This window comes from Pinus tabuliformis, chromosome 6 (assembly GCF_031772625.1).
Source record: "Pinus tabuliformis cultivar Carrire ecotype Pingquan chromosome 6, CPIR1, whole genome shotgun sequence".
Taxonomy (NCBI): domain Eukaryota; kingdom Viridiplantae; phylum Streptophyta; class Pinopsida; order Pinales; family Pinaceae; genus Pinus; species Pinus tabuliformis.
The window spans coordinates 1,578,968,202-1,578,974,883 of NC_142292.1; positions in this window are offsets into that span (position 1 = coordinate 1,578,968,202).

Genomic DNA, 6,682 nt, shown 5'->3' on the forward strand with positions numbered 1-6,682 from the left:
TACATCTACCAAGCGCTAAGGGGGCAAAATATCTTTTCACTCTAAAAGAGGTTTTTCCCTCAAGAGAGTGTTTTGATCCCCCTTGGCGCTTGGTAGATCTAGAGTTAAGATGGATCTAGGCTGGTTAATTAAACATAAATATGGTTATGGAATCATTATTAATCTCTACCAAGATAGGACTTGTTACCCAACACCTATGGGTGAGACCCATAGGAGAACAAATTTCTCCTAGATGGTCCTCAGCCAACAACGAGTAGCCCATTGCAGCCACTGAATAGCTCGATGTGTCATCATCTCTGCCACCTAAGCCAACCATTATGCACCCTCACCCATTTATCATGATCATATGTTTGAAGGAGGGTCTTCCAACCTCGAAGGTATGGATTTCATTAAGTCGCTGGGTATTTTTTCTTACTTATAATGGACACTTCTAAGCATGGATTGGTGGGGGGATTTGATGGAAAGAATGGGCTTGGTTTGTACTCTTTTCCAACTTGGTGGTTAACCTTGTATCCTAGTCCTGTTTGATCTCCTTTATTGGCTACTAGATTTAGGAGGGACACTCCATGGGAAATCCTAATTTTGGTTGCGTGGTCCCACTTACCAACACCACATATATCACTCCCTCGACTTATTATAACCCCTTTTGACATATTTCCCATTCGAGTCCACCTTTGTTCATTGGGTCCACAAGGTGTTAGCCTCCCCATCGCCTTGTCGACATGGGTCAGGACTGGAACAATGCCACGGAGGTTGATGCAACTAAAAATAAATTAAAAAGCATAATTTGGCCACTCTCAATAGTAAATGTACCATAAAATGGTCGGGACATACAAATTTAGCACGTGGGAAAAATCCATTATGAGCTCTACCCCCTATCATCATGAGCCTCCTACATCATTAAGGAACCTATGATTGTCCCAACCCTAGTCGGAGATGAATTTCCCAATCTTAAAGGAGTAATTATCGCTATATCTTACAAATCATGCTCTAATTTCTTGAAGCCCCAAGTAGTTATAAAAGAAAAATCAATAAAAGGCAAAAGGCATATGAAGAAGGGTGGAAAAACAAAGGTCGGGGAAAATCATGTACCATGATTCCTCCTACATCTATACACCCAAGTGGGGGCTTTCCTCATCATAGCTACTCTTGTACGATGACATGTGGCTTGGATCCTTCCCCTGATGCCCCATTCCATTCTATCATTATATATCATGACACCTGCCACATGACCGATGTACCATGGACTTGTCACTCGCTTGAAGGTTGAAACCACCTAATAAGGTCATTTATTAACCTCCTTCTTAAACTTGGAAACACCTGTACACTCTAAATCCCATTATGGAAGGGCATGCCACTATGAAGTTCCCACTTGGTTCCATGATTTTTAAGCTCATTTTCTCAATTACACTAATGATTTGTTGCACTGGAAGGTGAGTAGATGCATTGGATCTTATATAAGATTGTAGGTGGGTCTTCATCTTAGGGTTCGGTATCCCTATACGGGGTTCAAGCCCTCAAGAGGGTCATATTGGCATTTGTAGGGTGTGCAATAAGAGCCATGGGTCTCCACTATAGCAGAGAGAAGATAGCCATGTCATGGGATCAATCAGTACCATTTATTGCTTGCTCGTGTTCCACTTGTTTGATGATGATGATGCACCTTAACAACCTTGCCCAACCAACTACACACTTGCACCACACACTTGGCAGTTGATCTAGAGCCCAGATGGGGTTGTCTCTCACCATGGGAGAGAAAGTGAGGGTTTGCACTATAGTTCCAACCCTTGCATATTGGATACATGCTTGTTCGATTCAGTTGGAGACCCATGAGGATGTTTTTCTTCCCCCAACAACCACTTGGGAGCACCACAAGTCATTTTCTTGCAGATTAAGGGGCCATCCTCTTCATCACTATTTTTGGAGCCTTTCCATTCATTTGGGGACATATTAGACTTCAATAGGCCTTCCAACAACCCTCCTAGATAATGTATTGTCATTTCATCCCTCTTGAAAGGCTTCTTTTTCATATTATCAAGCTTTTTGGTGGGCTTGTCACCAAAAGGTTGTTCTTTGTACATTATTTTATTATTAGGGGCATCATTAGGCTTAATTAAGAAATCTGAATCCCTTAGATCATCATATATATTGATGAGAGATCCATTTCATTCCTCATCATCACTTGGATTTGGGATATATCTTTCTAAAGATTTCGGTTCGAACATGCAATTTGTGGAATGATTTGGATGATTAAATGCATTTTGATGTGTAGAATATTTTGGCTATCTCTCTTGGAGCTTCTATTTTTCAAATGTGATGGATGGATATACTCTCTTGTCATGTAAGTGCTCTTTTAAAGGCGAATTTCTTGATAATTTATGTCTAATGTATGGAACGTTATGCTTTGATTTTGCTTGTGCCCTAAAAATTAATGTGAATTTATGAAACACTTGTAATCTTGACTTGTTGCCTATGTTATTAATCTTAGCAAGAAGAACAAATTTTCTTAGGGGTGGGTTGTGCACCTTTTACCTTGAAACTCCATCAAATCTTGCATATCAAAGTATAAAAGTTTAAAGTTGTCATGTAGCTACATCCATTGGTAGTGAAGTTGCTTCTTTAGGCCTCCTTGAAGAGAAAAGTTCCCAAATCTTAATCATTTTGAGAAGTTAACATTGATTTATAGTTATATATTATAACATATATAATAATAAAATAAAATAGTCAATTTTAAAATCAAATAATTACATACAAAACCTACGTAAATATCACATGTAATCATGAAGTGGAATAATTTACATTTTAATTAAACGACTACAATACCATTTAAAAAAAACTTGGATAATAATGAAATGGATTTTATATGACTATAATAGTGAAATGGAGTTTATATGACTAAATTATGAGTATGATATTTTTAAATTTTGCATATATATGCACAAGTGTCCACTGTCAGATATGATATGAATTCGGGAGTTTTGAGTTTCACAGACGAGTGTTAGTGGATTCATGTGACGAAAAAAGGTCAAGCATGTACAAATATTTCTTGTTATGTTAGGTCTTCGAGTTGGTCCTACGCCCAATGAGCACTCATGACCACCCACGCGCATGAGGAGAGTCGAAAAACTGAACGGACGAGTCAAGGACATAAGCGTTTAACCAAACGCATGTGGAAGGCGAGTCAAGAGGGTGTCCAACCACACAAAATCGAAAGGCGAGTCATAGCGGGCACCATTTTAACTAAACGAGTGTGCCAGGTGAGCACGCAAGGGATGTGCGACAAGCGTGTCGGGGAGAACACACAATCTTAACTTATAGCAGACGAGTTAGTGGACCCATGCCCAAGGGCATTCCTGTAGCAAGGTGGGGCGCTCAAGTATCGTGTTGTGATGGGCATATGACGAGTGGTAGTAGAGACATGGTGTGTGAGGCAAAGGAAAAACCAACGAAACTAACGTGTGGATGAATGACGACGAGTGGAGGAGATAGCGTGGATGCTATGTGATCTAAAATGGATCAGATTAGTAATTTTGTGCTAATTCCCCATTCAGAATAAAACCCAAGATGCTTATCATTTGCTTATCAAGTGCTTAAGGATTCACCATTTGCTTAATTAACTGATTCCCATGAAAGTTTCTTATCTAAATGTTATAAACAATTTAACATAAAACATATGCTGAACAACAACAAAATAACAACAAAGAACATCAAAATACAACACACAACACAGAGATTTGATGAGGAATTCACCCCTCCTGGGCTATGTCTCCTTGGTCCAAATTCCAATGCTTGAGGCTCTCAATTATGCTCAAAATTACCACAAAAGTGTGTTTGCAATGCTCAAATGCCTCTAAAACCTATTTCAATGAGTTCAAAATACTAAAAAATGACTATCTAGCCTCTTTTTGCAACCAATTTGGTGAAAAACTGAAGAAGTTATGACTTCTCCTAGTTTTTCCACTATTCATTCCACAATTTGCTCCACATATAGCATGATTCTACAAATTGGCCCCAAGAACCGCTAACTAGGTGAAAATATCGTTGTGTGATAGGCCATAATCTGTCGGCTGAATCGCAAATTGCAATCGATGGAGTTAGGCGAGTTTATGGTCTGTGAACAAGGCAAAAATGTGCGATTGCGACATCGGTGGACCTGATGGGACATTAAACTGCAGCCTTTAACTTATCACATCTGGATCCTTTCGCTAATCGCAATCGTGGAGTACCGGTGGCCTTTTATGTGCGGGACTTTGCCCTATTTGTGATATGCGATTGTAATATCACATGGCAGCCTGGTACCTGCCGGGGGCTGATTCTCCGTAATGCCTTCCTTCGCCGATATACGATTGCGATCACATCACAACTCGATACCAGTCGAAGTCAATTTCTACAATGCATTCCCTGTTGCGAAGTGCGATTGTGATTTATCACATCACAACCCTGACCTTGCTTGGGGCCGATTCTTTAACACGACCCGCCCGTGACATGCGATTTGTGATATGCGGGGGCCTATGGAGGCCTACCACTTGGCGCCTCCTCATTCACTGAAGACCTTTCCACATCATCCAATCCTGCCATGTAAGTATTAGTCAAACCTGATTTTTTACTTGCTATAACTTCTGCATACAAGCTCGGATTTGAGTGTCATTTGCACCATTGGAATTAGAATGATGAACTCTTCGTTTTGAAACTAAGTTTAACATAATTTTGATACTTTGATTTTCGAGCATAATTTTGAGCACCTAATCACTCCTCCCCACTGGAAGCTTTTGGACCCCAAAAGATTATATTCAGTTTTTGAACAAATGAGGGTATTGTTCCCTCACCTTACCTTCTTCAATCCATTTGGCCTTTGATGGATTTGTACCATTGATACCCACTCAAAGATAATCAACATTTCCCCTTTTTGATGACCTCGTTCTTCTGTCAAATATGGTGTCTTATTGAAGCTCATCAAGAAATTCTGGAGAAAAATCTTCAATTGATGAAATCTGTACACTTTCTTCTTGATCTTCAATCAAAGGAGGCTCATACAATCTCAAATTTTCAACATTAACAATGGAATAAATTTGCATATATGAAGGAAAATCAAGCTTGAAATCATTATTAGCAATGTTTTCCATAATTTTAAATGGACCATAACGGATTGGTTTCAGCTTTTTACCTTCACCTTGAAGCCTTTCCTTGCTAATGTAAAGCCAAACTTCATCACCTACTTGAAACTGATGATCCACACGATGTTTACCCATTAGAGAACTTTTGAGGTCTAAAATGGGCCTCCTAAGAAAAATGAACAACCAAAATAAACTTTATAAGAACCAATAGGATTCAAGATGATGATGTCAACCATGGGGGATGATTCACCATTTTTGGGGTAAAAAAGTAAAAAGATTAAAAAAAATAAAATAATAAAACTACTTTTTCAATTTGTATTTTCAACTTATCTCCCTAAAGTTTTACTCGAATTTCGAGCAGGAGTGGATGCAAAATTTAATTCATCATCCAAATATTACCCATGTTGCATACTTTCAATGGACTCTGCTACACGAAAAATGAGAAATACATGAAAACATGTGATTACAATCACATTTTTCATGTATTTCTCATTTTTTGTGTAGCAGGGTTCATCTAAAGTATAAAACATGGATAATCCTTGGATGAGGAATCGAATTTTGCATCCAACAAGTGTTCCCACTCGAAATTTGAGTAAACCCATAGGGAGATAAGTTGAAAATACGAGTTGAAAATTTAGTTTTTTCTTTTTTCCCTCTAAAATTTGATGATGTAATCTAATATTATTTTACTATTTCCACTATTATTTTATAATTTCCTTAGGAGGCCCATTTTAGACTTCAAAATTCCCCTAATGATGCCTTGCCTTATACTTGCCTTGACTTTTTTCTAGTTGTTCTTGAACTGTTTGGTGAATCAACTAAATTTGCTCAATGAATATCTTTGCTCTGTCTATGTCGTTATGTCCATCTACAGCTACATCTTTCTCAAAGATGAAATCCAAAGGCAATTAGCCAAATAACCAAGACATGCTTCAAAAGGCGAAGTTAGAGTAGAAGAGTGTTTTTCTCAGTTGTAAGCATGATAAATATAATGCAACTGTTCATCCCACAACTTAGGATGTTTGCAGCAATATCCTCTTAGCAAATGAATAACTGTCCTGTTAACCACTTCAGTTTGACCATGTGTTTGTGGATGGAATGTTGTACTTTTCTTCAACTTGGTGTCCATCAAGTTCCATAAATTTGACCAAAAATTCCCAACAAATCGGGAATCACAATCACTTACAATAGAAGTAGGTAATCCAAAATGAACCCATACATTTTGAAAGAAAAGTTGAGTTGTTTGTTCAGCTGTAATTTGTTTTTTACAAGGCATTAATATGCACATCTTGTTGAACCTATCCACAACTACGTACAAATAATCATGACCTTTTATTGATAAATGAAGACCTCCTAAAAAATCCATAGAAACACTCTCCCATGGACGCGAAGGCACTGAAAGTGGTTTGTAGAATCCTAGTTTCTTATTACTAGGCTTACTGACTACACACAATGAACAACCTCTGATAAAACATGACACACTTTCAAGTATACGAGACGAGTAAAAATACCTTTGAAGATTTGCCACTATTTTCCTTACACCGAAATGTCCAGAATAAGAGAAGTGT